Raw genomic sequence first — 27,449 nt, forward strand, 5'->3', positions numbered from 1 at the left:
AGACAGACTCACGTTCATAAAGATGAACAAATCATGGATCCGAAACGACTTTTCTACCCCTGTGTCATCCTGGGGAGAGTAAAAGCTTGATGATTGGTTAAAATCACCCTACCAACCGTTTTAAGCTTTCATATTACTAATCATGTTTATCTGTATCTTGGCTGGAAAATAATTTGGGCTTTGTAGCAGTGTGCAGCACTGATTCTATTAGGCCATCTATAATAAGCTCCACCAGATTTAAAATTACTAATCATGTTTATCTGTATCTTGACTGGAAAATAATTTGGGCTTTGTAGCAGTGTGCAGCACTGATCCTATTAGGCCATCTATACTAAAGCTTCACCAGATTTAAAATTAATAATAATTTTTAGCTGCATCTAGCCCGGAAAATAATTTTGGGGCTCCGAGATGCGCAAGACACATAAGTGCCTTCTTGCTGCACTACCTGCAGCATGACCCTCATATTGTCAGAATTCGAAGTAATCATGACTACTGGGTTGCCACACTCTTAGATCCCCCAAACTTTTCGATCATCCTTTTCACTTTAATAAAGACCAAAAAAATGGTCATTTTTGAAATTATAAGCATTAGCAGGTTGTTAGAAACTGAAATCAAACAGTTTTCAACTCAAAACTTTATTCTAGGTGATGTTACATTTTCACATAGGACCCCTTGTTCGAAAGGAGCTTCTGAACTCTCTCGTCCATTGAGTTTGTCAGGTTTTGGATGGTTTCTGCTTCAATTGTTTTGCATGAGGACAGAATACCCTCCCAGAGCTGTTGCTTAGATATGAACTGCCTCCCGCCATCATACACACTCCTTTTAATGATGCTCCAAAGGTTCTGAATGGGGTAGAGGTCAGGGGAGCATGGGGGTCACACCATAAGTTTGTCCCCTTTTATGCCCATATCAGCCAGAGATGCAGATGTTTTATGTGCAGCATGAGATGGTGCATTATCATGCAAAAAAATGATCTTGCTGTGAAATACACGGTTCTTCTTCTTGAACCATGGCAGGAAGTGCTGTTTGAGAAAATCCACATACATTATGGAGTTCATCTTTAGCGCCTTCAGGGATCCTAAAGGGGCCGACAGTCTCTCTCCCCATGATTCCAGCCCAAAACATTACTCCACCTCCTCCTTGTTGGCGCTGTAGCCGTGTTTGCGTGGGGTGTCCATCAACCAGCCATCCTCCACTCCATCCATCTGGACCATTGAGCGCTGCACGGCACTCATCCGTGAACAAAACAGTTTTGAAATCAGTCTTCATGTAATGTTTGGCCCACTGGAGCCGTTTCTGCTTGTGTGAAGTGGATAGAGGAGGTCGACAGGATGGCGTATGCACAGCTGCAAACCTCTGAAGGACCCTGCATCTTGTTGTTCGGGGGACGTTGGAGGCACCAGCAGCTTCAAAAACTTGTCTGCTGCTATGACAAGGCTTTTTTGCCGCTGCTCTTTCAACCTGACGCAATTGCCTGTAGGAAAGAGTCCTCAATTTGCCCTTATCAGCACGCACACGTGTGTACTGTGAATCAGCTACATACTTCTTGATTGCCAAGACACTTCATCCTGATCATCGCACAATGTTGATTGTAGTCATGCCTTGACCTAAACACTCCACAATTTGTTGCTTCTCAGCAGCCGACACATCCTTTTTCTTTCCCATTTTGGCAGAAAATGTAGGCTGCTTAATAATGTGAGACAGCCTTCTTAAGTAGTCTTGCCTTTCATTGGACACACCTGCCAAACTAATTAGCACAGGGGTCTGCAATTGCTTACAGTGATATAAAGAGCCCTGACACACATCACCATCAATGAGTTTAACTGACAAACAAACAAATTCTTCCCTTATCACTCCTAAACACTTTTTGCATAATAATTTGGAACACAGTGTACATGTGCTTTTCCACAAAACACCAGTGGTTCACGTAGTGAATCTTACAGTTCTAACTTGCCAACCGTGGTCTGTATGGAGTTGTTCAATAAAGGGCCCAAAATTAAGATAACATAGATGGGAGAGGTCTCTATGAATAGGAATTCCTAAGTATTTGATACCCTGTGAGGGCCAGGCAAAGGGAAAGTTGGACTGGATGGAATCCTATATGGATTTGGGGAGGGAGACATCGAGGGCCTCAGACTTCGCTGCATTGATTTTAAAATTTGACCATGTAACAAAGTGATCTATTTCAGCCATAACAGCATGGATGGATATATGTGATTGAGTGATATATACTAGGACATCATCAGCAAATAGAGAGCACTTGTACTCGGTGCCTCCCACCTCAATCCACCTAATATTGGGGTTATGGCGAATTGATGAGAGCAGGTGCTCCGTCACTATGATGTATAAGAGAGGGGACAGAGAACATCCCTGCCTTGTCCCATTGGTGATTGTGAAAGGTGATGAAAATGTTCTGACGCGCCTCCTGGGCCTTGGGACACCCGGAGCCGGACCCTTTTTGGTGGATGCTGGTGGTTGTAGTCTCCGTGGCGGCGACCCGGTTCCGTGGCTCAGGGCGGTCAAACCAGTGGCGGAACTATTTATGTGGTTTTGATGTTTAAATGTCCGACTACGCCACCCGTGGATTGCGGTCAGAGTGAGAAAATCCAAAAAGTGAGAAGCTGACACGGCCAGTCCGCTCCTGCCCGTGCCACCTCCGTGTCGCCGGGTTTGTGCCAGAGCCGCGGTGAACCCTGATGGCCAGCCCCCCTCTCCCAATACTGGTGCCTGTCCACTGGTGGGTCGAGCGAGCCCCCCTGTGGTGGAGGCAGCTCTAAGCTTTTTAATTTAAATTGTCTCTCTAATTTGAATGAATACACTTTAAATCCATTTACAAGGATCTATTGGAGGGCAAGTCTCATGCCAGCAGCCGCGTAATTCCAGCTCCAGTAGCGTCCACTAAAGCTGCTGCAGTTAAAAAGCTTTTATAAGGATCGAGCTTGGCTGTCCACCGCAAGGCATCCTACTGCCAGTCCCAGCCCCTATGCCTTGGGGTGCCTCCTGATGCTCTTCACTGAGTATCCCATGGTCCCGAAGCATTTCCTTTGAAAAAATTAAGTGTCTAAACTACAGGTGGTATAGCTTGCTTAACAGCCGGGATAATCCGCTGACTAGCAGACACTGCTACTAGGCACAAAGTATTTCCTGGGCTAGATGCAGTTAAAAATTTGTAATTAGATACTCTCGTTGGATGCTGAGAAAGCATTACATAGAGTCTCCTGGCACGCCATATATGATTCTCTTAAAAAGCTTGGGGTAGGGGTCTAGGGGACCCTTTTATAGCCAAAATCACGGCCCTGTATCGCAATACGTCACCTAGGCTGAAGATAAATGGAACTGTAGCACCCTGAGGGCTCGGTTGCTACAGACGTATTGCACCTCACCCAGAGGTGTGATATCTCACTCTCAGGTAAGGATGGAGTGTGGATCAGGACCCGACACCTGCATGCATTACACCACATTGCCGTGGGGCAGGGCGACCAATATGCCCCTGAGATGGGCACGACAGTCCCTGTCCCTGGCTGGAGTGGGGGGAGGGAACACTGAGGAAGGGGAACCCTGTAGTGCAGGAGCAGGGAGGAAGCAGTTCCTGGGTGCATTGAGAAGGGAGTATAAAAGGTGGGCACCATCTTAGTTCAGTGCAGAGAAGTCTGAGCAGAAGTGGCAGGGAGCAGGGGCTCTGCATGAGCTCTGCTCCGGAGGCGGGCCTAGTAACAGAGGCCCAGGCCTGGAAGAGGGAGAAGGAAGGAAGAGGAGCGGAGAAGGCTCCAGGAACGAGGAATGAAGGGATCCCAGGGGTGCGGACGGGCGAGTCGCCACCGCACGCCAGAATCCACCTGCGTGGAGGGGTCAGGCCAAAGGGGGAGACCGGTCCCCGAACTAGTGGAGGCAGGAAACGACCCTCAGCTAGAAAGCGGAGGCTCTGACATTTTATGTGGCGCAGCCCCTCGCTACACCCGCTAGGAAGGCACCACATAGGGTCAGGGAAACTGGCGCCAAGTTTACCAAGAGGAGGCCCGAGGCAGCCGGACAGAAGTGTTGGTAAGAAAGGCCAGACAAAGGACACACAAAGGGGGTCCTGTGAAGTGCTCCAAAGTTATCTGGGAGTTGTCTGAGCCCCTCACCTGGTGAGCACAGTACGACGTGGGCAGCCGTTACCTGCAGATGTGGTCTGGATAATAAGAACTGTGAGTAAAGGCCCTGGACTGCATCACTGACTCCGTGTCGTTACTGCTGCTGCCCTGCACCATCACCCCCATCCTCCGCATACACTGCCCTGAGGCTATACTCCTCCCGTGGGGAGTTATGCTACGCTCTGCTGCACCCACAACACCAGCCTCAGCGGTCTGCCCTGTAGCGGCGGTTCACTCTGACCGCAATCCACGGGTGGCGTAGTCGGACATTTAAACATCAAAACCACATAAATAGTTCCGCCACTGGTTTGACCGCCCTGAGCCACGGAACCGGGTCGCCGCCACGAAGACTACAACCACCAGCATCCACCAAAAAGGGTCCGGCTCCGGGTGTCCCAAGGCCCAGGGGGTGCGTCAGAACATTTTCATCACCTTTCACAATCACCAATGGGACAAGGCAGGGATGTCCTCTGTCCCCTCTCTTATACATCCTAGTGACGGAGCACCTGCTCTCATCAATTCGCCATAACCCCAATATTAGGTGGATTGAGGTGGGAGGCACTGAGTACAAGTGCTCTCTATTTGCTGATGATGTCCTAGTATATATCACTCAATCACATATATCCATCCATGCTGTTATGGCTGAAATAGATCACTTTGTTACATGGTAAAATTTTAAAATCAATGCAGCGAAGTCTGAGGCCCTCGATGTCTCCCTCCCCAAATCCATATAGGATTCCATCCAGTCCAACTTTCCCTTTGCCTGGCCCTCACAGGGTATCAAATACTTAGGAATTCCTATTCATAGAGACCTCTCCCATCTATGTTATCTTAATTTTGGGCCCTTTATTGAACAATTCCATACAGACCACGGTTGGCAAGTTAGAACTGTAAGATTCACTACGTGAACCGCTGGTGTTTTGTGGAAAAGCACATGTACACCGCATTCCAAATTATTATGCAAAAAGTGTTTAGGAGTGATAAGGGAAGAATTTGTTTGTTTGTCAGTTAAACTCATTGATGGTGATGTGTGTCAGGGCTCTTTATATCACTGTAAGCAATTGCAGACACCTGTGCTAATTAGTTTGGCAGGTGTGTCCAATGAAAGGCAAGACTACTTAAGAAGGCTCTCTCACATTATTAAGCAGCCTACATTTTCTGCCAAAATGGGAAAGAAAAAGGATGTGTCGGCTGCTGAGAAGCAACAAATTGTGGAGTGTTTAGGTCAAGGCATGACTACAATCAACATTGTGCGATGATCAGGATGAAGTGTCTTGGCAATCAAGAAGTATGTAGCTGATTCACAGTACACACGTGTGCGTGCTGATAAGGGCAAATTGAGGACTCTTTCCTACAGGCAATTACGTCAGGTTGAAAGAGCAGCGGCAAAAAAGCCTTGTCATAGCAGCAGACAAGTTTTTGAAGCTGCTTGTGCCTCCAACGTCCCCCGAACAACAAGATGCAGGGTCCTTCAGAGGTTTGCAGCTGTGCATACGCCATCCTGTCGACCTCCTCTATCCACTTCACACAAGCAGAAACGGCTCCAGTGGGCCAAACATTACATGAAGACTGATTTCAAAACTGTTTTGTTCACGGATGAGTGCCGTGCAGCGCTCGATGGTCCAGATGGATGGAGTGGAGGATGGCTGGTTGATGGACACCCCACGCAAACACGGCTACAGCGCCAACAAGGAGGAGGTGGAGTAATGTTTTGGGCTGGAATCATGGGGAGAGAGATTGTCGGCCCCTTTAGGATCCCTGAAGGCGCTAAAGATGAACTCCATAATGTATGTGGATTTTCTCAAACAGCACTTCCTGCCATGGTTCAAGAAGAAGAACCGTGTATTTCACAGCAAGATCATTTTTCTGCATGATAATGCACCATCTCATGCTGCACATAAAACATCTGCATCTCTGGCTGATATGGGCATAAAAGGGGACAAACTTATGGTGTGACACCCATGCTCCCCTGACCTCTACCCCATTCAGAACCTTTGGAGCATCATTAAAAGGAGTGTCTATGATGGCGGGAGGCAGTTCACATCTAAGCAACAGCTCTGGGAGGGTATTCTGTCCTCATGCAAAACAATTGAAGCAGAAACCATCCAAAACCTGACAAATTCAATGGACGAGAGAGTTCAGAAGCTCCTTTCGAACAAGGGGTCCTATGTGAAAATGTAACATCACCTAGAATAAAGTTTTGAGTTGAAAACTGTTTGATTTCAGTTTCTAACAACCTGCTAATGCTTATAATTTCAAAAATGACCATTTTTTTGGTCTTTATTAAAATGAAAAGGTTGATCGAAAAGTTTGGGGGATCTAAGAGTGTGGCAACCCAGTAGTCATGATTACTTCGAATTCTGACAATATGAGGGTCATGCTGCAGGTAGTGCAGCAAGAAGGCACTTATGTGTCTTGCGCATCTCGGAGCCCCAAAATTATTTTCCGGGCTAGATGCAGCTAAAAATTATTTTTAATTTTAAATCTGGTGGAGCTTATTATAGATGGCCTAATAGGATCAGTGCTGCACACTGCTACAAAGCCCAAATTATTTTCCAGTCAAGATACAGATAAACATGATTAGTAATTTGAAAGCTTAAAACGTTTGGTAGGGTGATTTTAACCAATCATCAAGCTTTTACTCTCCCCAGGATGACACAGGGGTAGAAAAGTCGTTTCGGATCCATGATTTGTTCATCTTTATGAACGTGAGTCTGTCTACATTATCAGTGGAGAGCCGCGTGCGCTTATCTGTCAGCACACCACCAGCAGTGCTGAACACACGTTCAGACAGAACGCTGGCTGCGGGGCATGACAAGATCTCCAAGGCGTAAGTGGCTAGCTCCGGCCATTTATCCAGATTGGAAGCCCAAAAAGAGCAAGGGTCCAGTGACACAGTCATGGCTTCAATGTTTACTTGGAGATACTCCTGTACCATCGTCTCTAGGCGTTGACTATGTGTCAGACTTCTTGTCTCCTGTGGCCTTGCAAAGGATGGGCTAAAAAAGTGGTGAAATGATTCCGCAAAATTGATGTTACCAGCAGATACTGTGGTTCTGTTACGGTTTGAGTGCTGAACACTTGACGGTCCCACGGTTGGCAAGTTGGAACTGTGAGATTCACTACGTGCACCACTGGTATTTTGTGGAAAAGCACATGTAAGATTCTGCAACAGTCTCTGCTGATACTCCTGCATGCGTGCATCCCTTTCTATGGCAGGAATAATTTCTGCAAATTTACTTTTGTACCGGGGATCTAACAGTGTGGCAACCCAGTAGTCAGGATTATTTCTAATTCTCACAATTCGAGGGTCATGTTGCAGGTAGTGCAGCAAGAAGGCACTCATGTGTGTTGCGCATCCAGGAGCTCCAAGTCCCTGTTGTGTTGGTGGCGAGGTAACAATCATGCTTCCTTCCTCTGTCCTCTCCCCCCAACCTCGCACAACAGAAATGTGATCAAGGTCTCCCTCATCTGATGAGTCTTCCATCAGTTCGTCCTCCACTTCTTCCTGGGCTCCTGCACCTTCCTCACTAGTTTGGCTGCTACCATGCGCCCTGGTAAAACCATCTCCCCCACCCTCACATGCCTGCCGCCTTGGTGCTGCCGACCTTCTGGACCTTGCAGATGTTAGCCCTTCCGCATACAACTCCTCCTCCTCTACTTCCTCCACCTCCTCTTGTGCCACCACCTGACTCCAAATTCTGTTTAACATGTGCTCCAGCATGTAAATCACCGGAATAGTCATGCTGATAATGGCATCGTCAGCACTAAACATCTTCGTCGCCATTTCAAAACTGTGCAGAAGGGTGCATAGGTCCCTGATCTGAGACCACTCCTCCAGCGTGATTTGCCCCACCTCTGAATCTCGTTGGCCCAGGCTATACGTCAGAACGTATTGCACCAGGGCTTGTCGGTGCTGCCACAGTCGCTGCAACATGTGTAGAGTTGAATTCCACCGGGTAGGCACATCGCATTTTAGCTGGTGAAGTGGCAGGCCCAACGACTTCTGTAGAGATGTAAGTCGCTGAGCTGCGGGATGCGAACGGCGGAAGTGAGCACACAGCGACCGTGCCCTCTGCAGAAGGCCATCTAGTCTGGGATAGTGGGCTAAAAATTGCTGGACAACCAGGTTCAACACGTGAGCCATACAAGGCACGTGTGTGACATTGCCCCGGCGAAGGGCCGCACCCAGGTTTGCAGCATTGTCGCACACGGCCTTCCCTGGTTTCAGGTCCAGTGGAGACAACCATTCATGAAATTGGTTCTCCAGAGCTGACCACAACTCCTCAGCTGTGTGACTCACATTTCCCAGACATTTCAATGTAAAAACCGCCTGATGACGTTGAGCCCTACTGCCAGCATAGTAAGGAGGTGTGCAGGATCCCTTCTGCGCAGTTAGAAAGCTTGTGGCATGACCAGACAGGCTTTGGGTGCAGGTGGAAGACCGAGAGGAGGTTGAGGAGGCAGAAGCAGTGGAGGAACTTTGACATAAAGAGGATTGACGCACAACTCGTGGGGACGGCAAGACTTGGACAGCAGCCCCTTGTCCTGCTGTCACCATAGTTACCCAGTGCCCAGTCAGCGACATGTAACGCCCCTGTCCATGCCTACTCGTCCAAGTGTCTGTGGTGAAATGCACCCTGTCACACACAGAGTTTCTCAAAGAAGCGGTGATGTTGTGTGCGACATGCTGGTGGAGCGCAGGCACACCTTTCTTTGAGAAGTAGTGCCGACTGGGCATCTGGTACTGGGGCACTGCGACGGACATAAGGTCTCGAAAATCCTCTGTGTCCACCAGGCGGAAAGGCAGCATTTCTGTAGCCAAGAGCTTGCAGATGGTGAAATTCAACCTCTTAGCTTTCTCATGGCTAGGAGGAAATGGTCTTTTACTTGTCCACATCTGAGGGACCGAGGGCTGGCTATTGTGCTTAGACGGGGTTGATAAGGGTGTCCCCGGCAAACTGCCGGTCTGTGAGGAAGATGCAGGCGGACATGTTAGGTTGCCTTGATCCAAAGGTGGTGCTATCGATGTCGGACAGCGCTCAACACCAGCTGGTGTTACCACCTCTAAAGAAAATGATGACCTGCCAATCACGCTGGCTGTTGCGGGTAAAGAGGTGGCAGGTCTGCGCCCCAAAACAGGTGTGACTGCTGTCCCCCCAGTCACAGAGGATGAAGAGGCCGCGGATGCACAAGATATGGCAGACGGTGGTTGGCCCGGCCGGCTAGGCCGCATTGTAGCACACTGAGCTTCCCACTGCAACTTATGCTTCATGTCCATGTGCCGGTTCATGCATGAAGTACTCAAACTATGTATTTTTTGGCCTCTACTTAGCTTTTGCTGACAAATGTTACAGATAACACGAGTTGGGTCATCTTTATCGATCTGAAAAAATGCCCAGGCTATGCAAGGCTTAGCACCCATGCGACCTGAAGAGCCACCACGACTTGTGGTGAGAGGCAGAGTTGTGTTTGAGGATGCAGTTGTTGACGTGCTTCCAGTACTACGTCTCTGTCCAGGAAGGCGCAACCTGACCTCGTCGTCACTAGCATCTTCCTCCACCTCCTCTGCTGACCTCATCTCTTGGCTGACTGTGGGTTGACAGTAAGTGGGATCTCCAACCTCATCATCATCACCCTGTGCGTTATCACACCCGTCGTCCTCAGAGCCAACCTGTTCCTGCCCTGACAAAAAACTAAAGTTGTCGCTCCAATCAGGTATTTGAGTCTTATCATCGTCTTCCTCATTGTCTCCACCAACAGGAGTTACAGTTTGGGAATGAGGGTCTACATTATGGTCAGAACCTTCTGCGTCTGGTCCTGGATCCGACTCATAAAGATTCTGGGCATCAGTGCAGATCATTTCCTCGTCTGGATTCACAGAAGCGCTGGAGTCGATCTCTGATTCCCAGGCTATAGTATGAGTAAACAGCTCTGCAGACTCAACCATCTGTTCTACCTCATACTCAGACGGGCAGCTGGAGATTTGGGAGCTGTGAGGAAGCAAGTGCGATTTGGGTGACACCTTTGAGGACTGGAGTATTTGTGATGTTGAAGTTGATGTGGAGGAGAGCCCACTTAAAAGAGCACTTGATATCCGTTGAAGCACCTGCTGTTTTTGTGCCTCATCTGGAATTTGTAGCGATTGGCGTGGCCGTAAGAAAGGGATCTTATCACATTGTCCGCTAAAAGAAGTAGACATTTTAGTTTGGCTGGAAGATGGTCTTTCTTCTGCAGATGTTACTGTTGCTTTAACACCTACCCCACGGACACAACCTTTTTTCCCCTTCCCAACACGCCTATTCCCCTTTCCACCAGCAGCAGGCCTTTTTCCACTCATTTTGGTGGTTAACTAATTCACAACTCTGGAGTTGTTTGCACAAAAAAACAATGGATGGTAACCGAGCAGAGCTGAGTGGCCAAACTGTGGTATTAGGCCAAAACTATTGGCTGGGTTAGATGCAGAAAAAAATTATTTTGAATTTGCAACCTGATGGAGGTCAGTATAGATGGACTAATAGAGAAAGTCCGACACACTACTAGAAGGCCAAATATTTTTTCAGAGGTAGATGCAGAAAAAAATATATTCAGTTTGCAACCTGATGGAGGTCAGTATAGATGGATTAATAGAACAAGACCCACACACAGCTAGAAGCCCAATATTTTTTCAGAGGTAGATGCAGAAAAAACTATATTCAGTTTGCAACCTGATGGAGGTCAGTATAGATGGACTAATAGAACAAGTCCCACACACTGCTAGAAGCCCAAATATTTTTTCAGAGGTACTGTAGATGCAGATAAAAATTAGTTTTAATTTGCAACCTGATGGAGGTCAGTATAGATGGACTAATAGAGAAAGTCCGACACACTACTAGAAGGCCAAATATTTTTTCAGAGGTAGATGCAGAAAAAAATATATTCAGTTTGCAACCTGATGGAGGTCAGTATAGATGGACTAATACAACAAGTCCCGCACACAGCTAGAAGCCCAAATATTTTTTCAGAGGTACTGTAGATGCAGATAAAAATTATTTTTAATTTGCAACCTGATGGAGGTCAGTATAGATGGACTAATAGAGAAAGTCCGACACACTACTAGAAGGCCAAATATTTTTTCAGAGGTAGATGCAGAAAAAAATATATTCAGTTTGCAACCTGATGGAGGTCAGTATAGATGGACTAATACAACAAGTCCCACACACAGCTAGAAGCCCAAATATTTTTTCAGAGGTACTGTAGATGCAGATAAAAATTAGTTTTAATTTGCAACCTGATGGAGGTCAGTATAGATGGACTAATAGAGAAAGTCCGACACACTACTAGAAGGCCAAATATTTTTTCAGAGCTAGATGCAGAAAAAAATTATATACAGTTTGCAACCTGATGGAGGTCAGTATAGATGGATTAATAGAACAAGACCCACACACAGCTAGAAGCCCAATATTTTTTCAGAGGTAGATGCAGAAAAAAATATATTCAGTTTGCAACCTGATGGAGGTCAGTATAGATGGACTAATAGAACAAGTCCCACACACTGCTAGAAGCCCAAATATTTTTTCAGAGGTACTGTAGATGCAGATAAAAATTAGTTTTAATTTGCAACCTGATGGAGGTCAGTATAGATGGACTAATAGAGAAAGTCCGACACACTACTAGAAGGCCAAATATTTTTTCAGAGGTAGATGCAGAAAAAAATATATTCAGTTTGCAACCTGATGGAGGTCAGTATAGATGGATTAATAGAACAAGACCCACACACAGCTAGAAGCCCAATATTTTTTCAGAGGTAGATGCAGAAAAAAATATATTCAGTTTGCAACCTGATGGAGGTCAGCATAGATGGACTAATAGAACAAGTCCCACACACTGCTAGAATCCCAAATATTTTTTCAGAGGTACTGTAGATGCAGATAAAAATTAGTTTTAATTTGCAACCTGATGGAGGTCAGTATAGATGGACTAATAGAGAAAGTCCGACACACTACTAGAAGGCCAAATATTTTTTCAGAGGTAGATGCAGAAAAAAATATATTCAGTTTGCAACCTGATGGAGGTCAGTATAGATGGATTAATAGAACAAGACCCACACACAGCTAGAAGCCCAATATTTTTTCAGAGGTAGATGCAGAAAAAAATATATTCAGTTTGCAACCTGATGGAGGTCAGTATAGATGGACTAATAGAACAAGTCCCACACACAGCTAGAAGCCCAAATATTTTTTCAGAGGTACTGTAGATGCAGATAAAAATTTGTTTTAATTTGCAACCTGATGGAGGTCAGTATAGATGGACTAATAGAATGATGCTATGCCCAAAAGATTTTACTTCACTAGGTGCAGTAAAAAAATTGGTATTCTATACACAGGTGGTATATCTTGCAACACAGATAGGCTACTCCACTGACTAACACACTCTGCAATAGGCCAAAAAGGATTAGCTTTGCTAGATTCAGCCAAATGCTGTGAAAAAAACTTGCACAGCACTGGCACAGACCTGCCTGGCAAAAACTGATAGGAACTCATGTAACCTAGTCCTGAAAAGGACTGCAATTACAATTAGTCTTTACTCCCACAACCGATCTATTTAAGAGCACAGACCTCCCTGATAAAAGTCGTAGGAAATGCTGTAACCTAGTCCTTAAAAGGACTGCAATCACAACTATTCCCTACTCCCAAGCTATCTGTATATTTGTGCGAAAATTGGCTTGAAATTAACAAGGTATAGCGCACACAGCAACAGCGGTGCTGTCTAACACGCAGCTGCAGCAGTGAGAAAATGGTGGCGACGGGGAAAATGGCTTGGTCTTATAGGGCAAGGACATGTGACATACACTGCCAATGACACATGCCCTTGCTTGTGTGAAAAAAAGCACTTCGCTCCGTGTGTGCGCTGCTGATAGGCTGACAGATTGCACCTCCCCACTGTAAATGCGGGAAAGAGAAAAAAAAATGGAGATCTTCATTGTTCCTGCAGAGATCCATCCCCTGCCCCTCCCCCCACCCCGCTGTACACTCAAACTGCGTATTAACATTAATTTTCATCATTACTGAGAAAAAATCCAGTTATGATTTTGGTGCACGAACAGTTATCGAACATAACCTCGAACAGCCGAATTTTTCTCAAATTGTTCGTGTTCGCCGAACGGCTCGAACACCGCCCAAAACAGCTCGAATTTGAGATTGGCGAACAGTTCGAGTAGAACAATGCTCATCTCTAATGCCTATATCTGTGTCTCCCCCTCCTTTTACTCCTCCACCTCTTTTCTTTTCGCATGACTATATGTACTTGTCACTTTTCCATGTGTTAGTTGTGTCTTCTGAGCGGTTTGTCAGCTTTTGGACACCTTTGAAGGTGTTTTCTATGTGTTTCTATGTGTTTTTGTTTGCCTGCCATTGGTTTTAACGGTGTTCGAAGGTGTTCGACGAACAGTTCGACGAACAGTTCGGCGAACACACGGGTGTTCGACGAACCGAACCGAACTCGAACACTACGGGGGTGGCTCAACACTAATTCCTACCACTCTCGATGACTTAATTACACTTGCCACCCGGATTGACATCCGGTTCCAGGAGCGCACCAAAGAGGTCACCCGTGAGAGGAGGTTTCCACGCCTTGCCTCAACCTTCCAGAGACCCGTCACTTCCTCCGTTACTCCTCCGGCGCACTCACCCGAGCCTATGCAGGTCGACCAGACCAAGATGATCAAGACCCGTCAAGAATTACGCCGTGCCGAGGGGAGCTGCTTCTACTGTGGCAGTAAGGAGCACCGGATCCGTTCCTGCCCGGAGAGGTCGGGAAACGCCTGTGTCTAGGATCGCTCAGAGAGTTCACCCTAGACAGAAATAAACCCTCTCCATCTCTAATGCTGTCGGTCTCTATCATCTGCGGGGAGAACCTTTATTTTGAACTGGCTCAACTTGACTCTGGAGCTGCCGGAAATCTCATTTCTCAGTCCCTGGTAGAGAAATACCGCATTCCCACCAAACCTCTGGCTGTACCCTTATCTGTCGCCGCCGTGGATGGGGGCCTCTTACCACATCCCATCAAACTCATCACCGAATCCATAACTCTGCAGGTGGGAATGCTGCACTCTGAGAGCATCTTCTTCCATGTTCTGCCTGGACTCTCTCACCACCTCTTGCTAGGCCTACCTTGGCTCCAGAGACACGCACCCGTGCTTGATTGGCAGACCGGAGAAGTTCTTCGCTGGGGACAGGACTGCCATAAGACTTGTTTAGTTCCCGTTCATCCTGCTCATCCTTCTCCTACCCCAGCGAATCTACCCGGCGTACCGGTTCCCTATTGGTCTTTTGCGGACATCTTTAATAAAAGAGAAGCAGAGACATTACCCCCTCATAGACCATACGACTGCCCAATTGACCTGATGCCCGGCGCTACTCCTCCCCGTGGGCGTATTTACCCTTTGTCCGCTGCTGAGACCCGGTCCATGTCTGAATATATTGAGGAGAATCTGGCCCGGGGATTTATCTGGAAATCTACCTCCCCGGCGGGTGCAGGCTTCTTCTTCGTCAAAAAGAAGGACGGCTCACTCCGTCCCTGTATAGACTATAGAGGCCTTAACCAGATCACAGTGAAGAATAAATACCCCCTTCCGCTCATTCCTGAATTATTTGACCGTCTGAGGGGGGCTAGAATCTTCACCAAGCTGGACCTCTGTGGGGCGTATAATCTGGTCCGTATCCGTCAAGGGGATAAATGGAAGACGGCATTCAACACCCGGGACGGCCACTATGAATATCTTGTAATGCCCTTCGGTCTCTGTAACGCTCCCGCCGTCTTTCAAGAGTTGGTCAATGACATCTTCCGTGACCTTCTCTACTCCTGCGTGGTGGTGTACCTGGACGACATCTTGGTCTTCTCTCCGGATCTTCTCACTCACCGGAGGGACGTTCGCCAGGTCCTGCTCAGGCTCAGGCAGAACCACCTCTACGCTAAATATGAGAAGTGCCTCTTTGAGCAGACCTCGCTTCCGTTTCTGGGCTACATAATCTCTCAGACCGGCCTACAAATGGACCCTGAGAAACTGTCTGCCATCCAGAAGTGGCCCCGAACAGAGGGGTTGAAGGCTATTCAGCGGTTCCTGGGCTTCGCCAACTACTACCGCCTCTTCATTCAGCACTTCTCTTCCCGGACTGCCCCTATCTCGGCGCTCACCCGTAAGGGCGCTAATCCCAGAGAATGGCCGCCCGAAGCAGAGGAGGCCTTCCTTTCCTTAAAACGAGCTTTTTCCTCCGCCCCTGTGCTGCATCGTCCGCACGGCAACAAACAATTCTTTCTAGAAGTCGACGCTTCCTCCTCCGGAGCCGGAGCAGTACTTACCCAAAAGTCGTCTTCCGGAAGAATGGTAACTTGAGGCTTCTTCTCCAAACTCTTCTCCTCTTCTGAGCGCAATTATTCTATAGGTGACCGAGAATTGTTGGCCATTAAGCTGGCACTGGAGGAGTGGCGCTACCTGCTCGAGGGGGCTCTTCACCCGGTAATAATTTACACGGACCACAAGAACTTGGCTTACCTCCAGAGTGCCCAGAGACTTAACCCGCGCCAAGCCCGGTGGTCCTTGTTCTTCGCCCGCTTTAATTTCATTCTTCATTTTCGCCCGGCTGACAAAAACATCAAAGCTGATGCCTTATCCCGATCCTTTTTGGTCTCTGATCTTGAGGAGGAGCCTAAACACATCATCGACCCCGCTAAAGTAATGCAGGTGGCCCCCGTGAATCTAAATCGTCTTCCACCCGGTAAGATGTTCGTAACTGTTCCTGATCGTGAGAAGGTTCTACGCTGGGGACACTCGTCCAAGCTAGCTGGCCATGCTGGTCAGAAAAAGACCCTCCAGCTTATTACCCGGCATTACTGGTGGCCTACCCTGCACAGGGACGTAATAGACTTTGTTTCAGCCTGTGTGTCCTGCGCCCGCAACAAGGTTCCGAGACATCTGCCAGCCGGCCGTCTCCTTCCTCTTCCTGTACCTGCTGCCCCGTGGCAGCATATAGCTATGGACTTTATAACGGACCTCCCTGTCTCTGCCGGTTGTACGGTCATATGGGTGGTCGCTGACCGCTTTTCCAAAATGGCTCACTTTATTCCGCTGCCGTGTCTCCCGTCTGCATCAGAGTTAGCTAAAGACTTTATCCATCACGTCTTCCGTCTTCATGGTCTTCCTCTCCACATCGTATCCGACCGAGGGGTTCAGTTCACCTCTCGTTTTTGGCGAGCCATGTGTAAACTGCTGGGGGTCACCTTGGACTTTTCTTCTGCTTATCACCCACAGTCCAATGGCCAAGTAGAACGGATCAACCAAATTTTAACCAGTTACCTCCGGCACTTTGTTAATGCTCACCATTCAGACTGGGTGGATCTTTTACCGTCGGCCGAATTTTCTTACAATAATCACGAGAGTGAATCTTCCTCCAAATCCCCGTTTTTTGTAGTCTTCGGTCAGCATCCTCGGATCCCGTTTCCCGTCTCCGCCTCGGTGGACAATCCGGCTGCGGAATCTCTCGTTAACGAATTTTCCTCCATTTGGGAAAGTACCAGATCCACACTTCTTCAGTCATCCGAGCGGATGAAAAACAGGCTCACAAGAGACGTCTGGATCCACCACAATTCCGTCCTGGAGATAAGGTCTGGCTCTCGTCCAAATATGTCCGGCTCAAGATTCCTTCCTACAAGTTAGGGCCTCGGTTCATCGGCCCACTGGAAGTTATCAAACAAATCAACCCGGTGGCCTATAAATTGAAACTCCCAGCCAATTTGCGGATTCCTAACTCCTTCCATGTTTCTCTACTCAAACCCGTGATACTTAACTCTTTTTCCAAGTCTACAGGTACGCCTCCTGCTCCGGTTTCCGCTGAAAACCAGTTTGAGGTAGAGAACATTCTGGCCACCAAAAGGGTAAGAGGAAGGACCTTTTTTCTAGTGGATTGGAAGGGGTTTGGTCCTGAGGAGAGTACATGAGAGCCCCGGGAGAACATCCATGCCCCGCTCATCCTTGATAAATTTCTGTCTGGCCTAAAAAGGGGGGGGCCTAAAGGGGGGGGGTACTGTAGCGTCGGCGTCCCTGCCTCCTGATAGGCAGGGACGCCGTTCCCCTCACCTCTCCGCTCCGTGCCCGGCGTCTTCCTCCCGCTCTGCTGGCAGCGCGCGCTGCTTCCCGGCCTCTGTGCTTAGGGCGCGTGAGCGCGCGCTCCCCCTCTCTTAAAGGGGCCGCGCGCGCCATCCTAAGGAGTCCCCGGCCAATGGCCGGAGGACCTCGCCATATATAAGGCACCTCCTCCAAAATGGAAGTGCCTGAGCAATGTTGTTGCAAAGCCTTTCAACTCTGCTTCAGCCCTCAGGTCCCGTTGCCAGTTACCTGCCAGTCACCTGCCAGATTCCTGCTTGATACCTGCCTGATATCCGCTTACCTGCTTGCAATCCTGTGGTCCGACAGTCTGCCTACCAGCACCTGCCAGTCTGTCTATGGATCAGTCCGCCTGCGGACCAGGAAGTACCTGCCAGATACCTGCCTGATACCTGCCTGTCCAGAGACTCTTACTCGCTCACTTGGGAGCGCTCACCTGCTACCTGCCTGCTAGCCTACCTGGAGGCTTAGCCGTCACTTGCTGTGACCACCTGCCTGTCCAGAGACTCTTGCCCGCTCACCTGGGAGCGCTCACCTGCTACCTGCCTGCTAGCCTACCTGGAGGCTTAGCCGTCACTTGCTGCGACCACCTGCCTGTCCAGAGACTCTTGCCCGCTCACCTGGGAGCGCTCACCTGCTACCTGCCTGCTAGCCTACCTGGAGGCTCTGCCGTCACTTGCTGTGACCACCTGCCTGTCCAGAGACTCTTGCCCGCTCACCTGGGAGCGCTCACCTGCTACCTGCCTGCTAGCCTATCTAGAGACTCTTTCCCTGCTGTCACTTGCCGTGACCACCTGCCCGTCTAGAGACTCTTTCCCTGCTGTCACTTGCCGTGACTACCTGCCCATCTAGAGACTCCTACCCTGCTGTCACTTGCCGTGACCATCCGCCTGTCAAGAGACTGTCCCCGTCACTTGCCGTGACCTCCTGCCTTTCTACCCAGAGACTGTCCCTGTCACTTGCCGTGACTACCCCCCCCCCTTCCCTGGGAGCCACCCGCTTCCTTACAAGGACTGCCCCTTTGTATAGTTGCTCAGAGGTTCCACCTCCCAGACCCGTTACAAGTTTGCTGTTCAAAAAAGTTACCTACAGGCCAGGTATTTAAAACTGTGGTTTGTCCGTCACACGGATCACATATAAGTTCACTCCAAATTCAGTCATTTGTAGTGAGCATGGAAGATATTGTCCTCCATTTAAAATGGGCAAGGGGCATGGCAAGATATGGGGAACTGGACGTGATGGTGATGGTGCATGCAGAGGCCGAGGCCGTGGGCAAGCTGAAATTGTGCCACAACAAACACCCACATCTTCTCGCTCGACCTTCTTGTCCCAATTAATAGGGAACCGCAAAACACCACTATTGAACACAGAGCAGTGTGAAAAGGTTATTGGTTGGATAGCAGATAATGCTGCCAGTCACTTAGCCACCACCACCACTCTGTCTTCCACATGGTCAAGTCTCAGTAGCTGTGAGTCTGGACCGCATATTCCTCACCCTGAACCTCCTTCCTCCCACCATGCCGAGTGCCTGGAGACAACTAACCCCACACTTGGACACTCCGAAGAGCTGTTCACTTTTCCATTTATAGATTCGGGCCTCTCGCCTGGTCCACTTGAAGCGGGGCAAGAGGAGATCACATGTAGCGATGCCCAAATATTTGAGCAGCCATGGTCACACGAAGGCGACGGTGGGAAAGTGTCACAAGAGGTGGACAATGATGAGACACAATTGCCAGAAAGTCAGGAGGAGGACCAGAGTGCGGAAGTGGAAGACGAGGTGGTGGATGATATAGTAACTGATACAACCTGGCAGTAGGACATGCAGAACAAGCACATAGGGGGAGGGAGGCAGAGCACCCCAACAGGCAGGAAGAAGCTGTGTGGTGGCCGCAGAAAGAAGGCAGGCACCTGTTCGCCGTAACACCAACACGAAGGAAGTTGCCAGTACAACTGTTAGGTCTTCCTGAGTCAGGTTGTTTTTTAAAGACTCTGCCGATAACTCCAAAAAGGCCATTTTCACCACCTGCCAGGCCAGCATCAGCAGGGGTGGCAAAACGACCAGCATGATCAGGCACATGGCAGCAAAGCACCCAACTTTGTGGGCCGAACCCCAGGATCCAGGAACAGTTTCTGCGGGTGGCACCACTGCTTTTTCCGCTGTTGTGCATGCAAGCCAATCCCCTGTCCATGGTGCATGCGAAGATGCCGCCAGGCCCTGCACCTGTCATTGCACACTCTCAAGTAGCAGCATCAGTAAGCACGTCCAAATCCTTGTCCCAGTGCAGCGTTCAGTTGTCCATACCCCAGTCCTTGGAACGCAAGCGCAAATACACAGCGAATGCCCCACAAGCCACACTACTAAATTCCCACATTTCGCGACTGCTTGCTCTAGAAATGTTGCCTTTTAGGCTTGTGGAGACGGAAGCATTCCGCAACCTAATGGCGGTGGGCGTTCCTCAGTACTCGGACACCAGCCGCCACTATTTCTCTCGGTGTGAAGTCCCCGCACGTGTCCCAAAACATTAGCCGTGCCCTCAACAACGCAGTTACCGGGAAAGTCCAACTAACCACGGACACGTGGATAAGTGCTTGTGGGCAGGGACAGTACATCTCGCTGACTGCACACTGGGTTAACATAGAGGAAGCCGGGACCCAGTCGGACCTTGGGACGGAACACGTCCTCCCGACGCCAAGGATCGTAGGCCCTAGGTCAATCAGGGTTGCTCCCACAGTCTACAGCTCCTGCACCTCATCCTCCTCAGTCACCTCCTCCTCTTCAGCCTCCATCTCCGAAATGACCACATCAGTCACAAGCTGGAAGCATTGCAGCACTGCCTCTGCCAAGCGGCAACAGGCTGTGTTGAAGCTAATATGCTTAGGTGACAAACAGCACAATGCTGAAGAGTTATGGACAGCTCTGAAAGAGCAGGCAGATCTGTGGCTCACACTGCTGCACCTACAGCCAGGCATGGTGTTACAATGGCCGGAACCTGGTGGCGGCTCTGAGGCGAGGCAAGCTCACACACATACCATGCCTGGCCCATGTGCTTAACCTCGTGGTTCAGGCAGGGAAACACTGTCAAAGTTCTGGGAGAATTTTCTCAGACCCTCCCATCGCACAAGCCCTGAGGCGCGGTGTACTCTCACAAGGAGTGCAAAGTTTGGGAAGATGCTGATGGAGTACCTTGCCAACCGTACCAACATCCTCTGTGATTCCTCTGTGCCTTATAATTATTGGGTATCCAAGGTGGATACGTGGAATGAACTGGCTCTCTACGCCTTGGAGGTCCTGGCATGCCCTGCCGCCAGTGTTTTATCAGAGTGGGTTTTAGTGTCATTGGTGGAATTATAACTGATAAGCGCATCCGCCTGTCAACTGAAAATGCTGACAGGCTGACTCTTATAAAAATGAACAAGGGCTGGATTGGGCAAGACTTCTCAACACCACCGAATGATAGCAGGGTAACATAAACTCAAATCCAGTGTCTTTTTTGGGAGGTATATTCCCATGCACCTTTTCACACCCACACATGGGTATACGCTTCCTGATTTTGGCTATTTGCTCTTGTCCTCCTACTTCTCCTCATCCTCATCCTCCACCACCATATCACCAGGGTGACCGTGGTCCATGATGCAACATCCACATAATTTTTTTAAAGGATGTTTATGATGCCCATAAATTTTTTTTTTATACAGTATGTTCATGTATACACCCCAGGCGTAAATGTTTGTCAGCCCATACACTTAGTGCATGGGCATTACAAGTATAGGACACCTGCTCCTTTCTAATATGAACATTTTTTTATGAGGCCCTCTAGGTCTCTTCCAAGGGGCATTGGAGTGCCTCCCAATTTTTGGCAGCCCTTGCATTCACTGCATAGGCCAACACTATGGGAGACCCACTTCCTAATAATGGGAACATTTTTTTATGAGGCCCTCTAGGTCTCTTCCATGGGCCATTGGAGTGACTCCCAATTTTTGGCAGCCTTTGCATTCACTGCATTGGCCAACACTATGAGAGACCCTCTCTTTTCTAATGGGAATTTGTCGTTACTGTGGCCGTGCTCTATGTGTCTTTAAATTCTTAGTGGGATTTTTCCTAAATTTGGTCAGCCGTTGGACTCACTGCATACCCTATAACTGTATAACAGACTCTCTCCTTTCTAATGGGAACATGTCGTACTCATTATTGTGGCCCTGCTCTATGTGTCTTTAAATTCTTTACAGCCAGGCATGATTGTGTGTGACAATGGGCGGAACATGGTGACGGAGAAATGACAGCCGAAGTAGATACGGTTTCCCTCTATGCCAGTCCTTTCACCGAGCTAAAGAATATGGCTGTGGTGAAATACAACTCCCACTGAGAAGCTGTTTCAGATTGAAAAACATTGGGCCCATCAGAGGATTTGATTCTGAGGGCTCACCTTTCTCCTCCACTCAAGAGCCCCATAGCAGCTGAAAAGTTAGCGCTATCATGAACTCTCCTGATGTAGAAGCCAGGGCACACCAGAGGATTCTCTGGTGGGATCGTCCAATGCTGCAGAGAAGCAGTCCTGGCTAAGAAAAGTGTGTGGGAAGGTTCCCGGAAACTCTATGGCTGCTTTTTTACTGAGGTGGAAACCCACGCAAACACGGGGAGAACATACAAAATCCTTGCAGATGTTGTCCTTGCTGGGATTTGAACCCAGGATCCCAGCGCTGCAAGGCTTCAGTGCTAACCACTGATCCAATGTGCGGCCATTCACCCTCTGATATCTAACAGGCTGGAGAAACTTGCACCTACTGCCACTCTATCTTCAGCTCCTTTGTGAGAAACGAATGTATTTGGGCAGCCACTCAGTCTACCAAATAAAATTCCTGAGAAGGAAATTGGGGATGGCTTCGCTACTGGTACTGGGGGCAGTGCTAATACCATGGTGTTGTACCATAGTTTACTGGAAATATTCCAGGCTGGTAGGAGGCAAGCAGATTCCCACAGAAAAGTACCAGCAGTAAGGTTCAGGGACACGCGCTTGTAGAAGGCGGAGACAACACCAGGAGAAATAGTGGCGGTTGGGGACCAAGTATGGACACGAGGCATGAGGCATGAGGTTGTGAAAAGCTTCTGCCTCCATGAGCCTAAAAGGCCACATTTCAAGTGAAAGCAGCTTTAGAAGACTTCCTGGGAGAAATGACTGCTGGAGTACTGTAGATATGGTTTCTCAAGTTCTATCACCAAGCTAAAGAATGTGGCTGTGATGAAATACAACTCAGCAAAAAAAGCTGTGGACGGGCTCCGTACCGTCCCTGGCCACATTCACTTGACCACGTGTTTGTGGGTAGACGGTCCTTCCCAGTAAGTGCACTAGGGAGGGCACGGGTAATGTTGTGGGACCCGTGCTTGTGGAAGGCACACCGGGAGAAATAGTGGCGGCTGGGGACCGAGTATGGATACCCGGCCGCCGCCGGCATGAGGTTGTGAAAAGCTTCCGCCTCCATGAGCCTAAAAGGCCACATTTCAAGTGGAAGCAGCTATCAAATATTTGTCAGTATAGTATTGCAGCCTGTGGGTGCGTGGGTGGCTGGCTGCATACTTGTGCTTGCATTCCAAGGAATGGAGTAGGGACAACTGAATGCTGCACTGGGACAAGGACGTGGACGGTGATTGTTGCAAGTCTGCAATGACAGGTGCATGGCGGGAGACATCTTCGCATGCGCCAAGGATCACTTATGATGGGCACACTTTTAGGCAGTTACCTGGGAGTCACAGATGCTTCCAGGGGTCTTCCCCATGCTGTTCCCATGTCTTTTCAGCACTGTATGCATGTGTCACACACCACATGGCCAGATAAGGTTGTAAAATGTTAACATGACATTTCCCAGTGAATACATTTGTCACAGTTGAAAGCAATGCAAAAGTGCAAAAACACATCAAAAGCGCTAAGTGTGAACATAGCCCAAGGTGTGGAGGAGTATTTTTGGTTTTTTATTTATTTTGCCTTATATACAAGTCATTACCCTGGAAAGGATGTTCCTTAACATATTTCCCAGGAAAATCCATTTTGGATTCGTTTTTGGATGTTTTATTGTGAGTCTGGAAAAGTGGCGTTATACCTCTGACAACGTTGTTGACAGCAGTGACCTGGGAGTCAAAAATGCTTCCAAGGGTCTTCCCCATGCTGTTCCCATGTCATTTGAGCACTGTTCGCATCGATTTGGGCAATTTTTAGGCCCTTTGCAGACCGCCGGGGGAAGCCGTCTGAAAAATGCTCGAGTTTCCCATAGACTTATATTGGGCTCGTTGCTCGGGTCGAGCACCCGAGTATTCCAATTGCTCGACCCAGGCAACGAGTACCCAAGCATTTTAGTGCTCGCTCATCACTATTGCTTAGTAGTCTATGTCTACTTTTACTTTTACACTGATTGTAGTGTCATTTGTACGTAAATCATATCTGCCATTTCACCCGAAACCAGAGTAAAGCATTATCTTGCTTTTTGTGCTCCCCAACAAAATTATAAAACCTCATTTGGTTTAAATGTCAGCACATGATATACAGTAGCTGGTCTGACTCTCATGCTCTGCAACTTGTCATCCATTACTTTTGATTGGCCGTTTTATCTTCATCAGCATCCTGCCAGCATTATAGATGCTGCACCTTCCTAGAATGCATGCACCTGCCATTTTCCAATGGCTTGCCTATCTTGAACTGATATACAACTCCTCGGTTATGCCTGCATAGTATAAAAGAGAGGTGAACAGGAGTAGAGGTACAAAAACCAGCATCCACTCCTTGTAATCTGCCTTGATCTCTCTACTGCTAGTGACTGATTGTACTTGACAACAGGCAGTGGACAGCAAGTTAGACAGAAGGGAGTCTTCTAGTGGTTAGCACTTTGGAGAGGCTTTTTAGGTTGAAACTGTCATTTTTGAGAAAATGAACTACTTTGCAATCAGTAAATTGATACAAAAGATGTTAATTGGGCCCAAAAGTACAATCACTTGTATTTTATGGACATGATATCTCCTTACATCTTCTGATTCATACGGAACCTTAATATGGTGTCCATCCAAGTCTAGCAGAGACTTAGATGTTGTATGGAGGCACAATATGGCAGAACTAAACTAGAAGTGCCTATGGCTCCATGTCACCACTGTACTGGGTGCAAGATGCTTCAATGTTACTGTGTTCTTACTTCACTGCTGTTTTAGTAGTAATTTTAAGATTATAACTTTCCTCTGATAATTTTTTGCCTTTTCACATGCCAATATTCGGCATAAATTTTCCTCAAAAATAAGATCCAAGACAATAAATTACGCGCTTGAAAAAAAATAATATAAAATATAGACATCAGGTAAGAGCCAAGCACGCTACAAATAGTATTTATTCCTCTGACCTTAGAATTCTGCAAAAAAAGCAAAAATGAAATAATTGTGCCAATGGAATGGATGACTGATGAAGTCAGCTGCAAATGAGAGATCACGTCAACAGGGGTCCAAGGTAATCTGTGGGTCACTCCAGCGTCTGCATACTCAATGCTCATGTACAAACAGGACATTTAGATGCAGAACTCGAGTGAACTCTTTTAGTCATTATTAAATTTGTCTATTTATTTGTGCAATAATAGACTATACATGTCTGCAATGATTTCTAGAAAACTCAATTTTCTCCCAAATTCTGCCCAAAATAGTACTTTTTGCTTACTGTCTGTTTAGTGTATTTTCATTCGGTTCCATAATAAATGTCAATGAGTAAATTCACTGCACATTGTGATATTGTTCTCAACAATAAATGACAGCACACTTCATGGTGAATGACACTGTGCTCTATGACAAATAGCCGCACACGATAAATCTGTTAGGGCCATAATGGTATCCTTACTTCTGATTACATGTATAACGGAAGAACAGATATATTTTGAAAGAGGATGAATACACTGTCACATTTTACCACTAATGATATTTTTTGTTATGGTAAATAAAGTGGTTCTCTGACACAAATAACTCTGTATATGGCTTTCCAATTTACGATAAATGACACTGTACGCTATGGTCGATGATACTATTCTCTTAAAAAAAATAATCAAAATTGCTGGACGCATCATCAACAATCTTAAATTTGCAGGTGATACCATATTGTATGCAACTAAAGTAGATGGAATAAAGAACTTATTATGGAGTGTCAAGATAGAAAGCTGAAACATGGGGCTGCTACTCAACGCAAAGAAGACAAAGATATTGACTACCACCAGGTACGACCGGAACTCATTTGAGATGGATGGTGATGAACCAGAAGTTGGAAAGAACATCAGCCTACTTGGATCAATGATCACTCAACATGCAGTGACGACACCAGAAGTCAGTAAGAGAATAGCTATGGGCAAATAAACAATGAAGTTAATGGACAAGGTCTTCAAATCAAGGAACATTTTACTGTCGATGAAAACATAGCTCATACATAGTTTGGTCTTTTCTGTGGAAACATACAGATGCAAAACCTGCACGATAAAGAAACAAGACAGAAAAAGAAACGCCTTCGAAATGTGGTGCTGGAGGAGGATGTTATCAATACCATGGGTGGCAAGAAAAACAAACAAATCAATTTTGGAACAAATCAAGCCAGACATGTCACTCGAAGCAAGGATCACCAAGCTACGACTTGTCTACTCATCATGCGAAGAGAGCAATCTCTGGAAGAAGACATCATCGGAAGAATAGAACGAACAACGCAAAGAGGTTGACTAGCAACCCAATGGCTTGATTCTAATAAGAAAATGTCAGAGAAGACCTTGGTGGATCTATCTAAGCTTGCACAAGATCGATCTTCCCACAGATTGTTCAACCATCAAGTCGATATGGCTCGAGATAGAGCCGAAAGCCATTAAAAAATAAATAAAATGGCACTGTACTCCATGATAAATCATACTGCATTGTCAGGGCTGTATTTGACTTATTCGTTTCTTTAGGATGCAAATAAAATGATGATGCAAGCACCGGTGCTTCCAGGGTCAGTAGAGCAGCAATCATCTCCTCCTCTGATGTGATCATGCTGCTGATGTCACTGCAGCACAATGAGGTCACCCCACATTGCAAATATCACTACAGTGCTACAGAAAGAAAAATATGTGGCTACCAGGAGATTGCAAATGATCCATAGTGGAGTTGAAGATACATGGCACTTTTACTGGGTTGCGGATGGGGGGGTTTACAGAGTGAGGGACAGTGTTGAGAGAAGGCAACCTGGAGGAAGGAAAACAGTGTGGCCATAGCTCATAAAGGGGGATGATTTGGTGGGTATGATACATAAGAGGGAGAATGGTGTAGCATTTACAGTATAATTCATAAGGCATACCTCTCAATCATCCTGGATCCAATAAGACAGTCATGAATAGGGGGAGATGTCCCGCTGTCCCAGGAGGTCTCGTCTATGCAGGCTAAGGTGCTGTTTTGATTATTCAGCTCCTCCTCTGACTTAGGACCTTGATAAAGAGGACAGAACCTGTCTGTGTTCTGTACAGTCATTCATTAATTGCTTTTCTTGAAGCATGTTCCTCCTCTAGAAGTATGCAAGGATTTACATACCTGCAGTCATGTGCGTGACTAGATGAGCTCAGCTTTTCTCCATAGAAGTGAATTGAAAGAAGCAGGATGAGTCTAGTTGGCACATGAACGCCAGTATGCAATTCGAATACATGCAGTCATGTGACTGCCTAATTGCATCTGCAATACTGGGGAATCATGACAGCGTGCAGTGATAGAATGCCAGCAGACTTTTATTCCAAGTATGGTCAACCCCTTGAACCTCTTTCCTCCAAGAACAATTTTCGTTTTTATGGTCAGCATTTATCCATCTCCTTATTTCAAGAGTCATAATTTTTATTTTTCCATGCACATAACCATATGAAGGCTTATTTTTTATGTAAAGTGCTATGCATGCCACATGATCTGCCTTTCTTTATCTGATTGGAAAGTTGGGAGGTTTTCAAATATGGGGACGGTGTGGAACCAATATTTTATCACAAAAGGTGTGGAGGCCATGTACCATAATATGGATTTAGGGGTGATTATTTTTATTCAGGGGGTACTTTTAATTACATAATTACACTGTGTCAGGATGTTCTGCAGAAGACCAGAGATAAAGGAAGTCTGAAGGGATGAACTGTGGCTGTTAAAAGTCACCCTGGTGTCAGTACCAAAT

The 27,449-nt window shown here is 47.3% G+C and overlaps 1 long non-coding RNA gene across 1 annotated transcript in view; it reads right to left on the reverse strand.

Moving 5' to 3' along the window:
* Nucleotides 1–26,889, reverse strand: part of LOC141257971 (uncharacterized) — a 109,822-nt gene extending 82,933 nt beyond the window's left edge. Inside the window, exons 1-2 of the long non-coding RNA XR_012318152.1 lie at nucleotides 26,834–26,889; nucleotides 26,604–26,730 (exon numbers count right to left, since the gene is read on the reverse strand). This is a non-coding gene — a long non-coding RNA (uncharacterized lncRNA). The remainder of the gene's footprint in view (nucleotides 1–26,603; nucleotides 26,731–26,833) is intronic.
* Nucleotides 26,890–27,449: the final 560 nt, after the last annotated feature.

Source organism: Phyllobates terribilis, unplaced genomic scaffold (genome assembly GCF_046119375.1).
Source record: "Phyllobates terribilis strain yellow unplaced genomic scaffold, ASM4611937v1 Scaffold_3__8_contigs__length_932513732, whole genome shotgun sequence".
Classification (NCBI taxonomy): Eukaryota; Metazoa; Chordata; class Amphibia; order Anura; family Dendrobatidae; genus Phyllobates; species Phyllobates terribilis.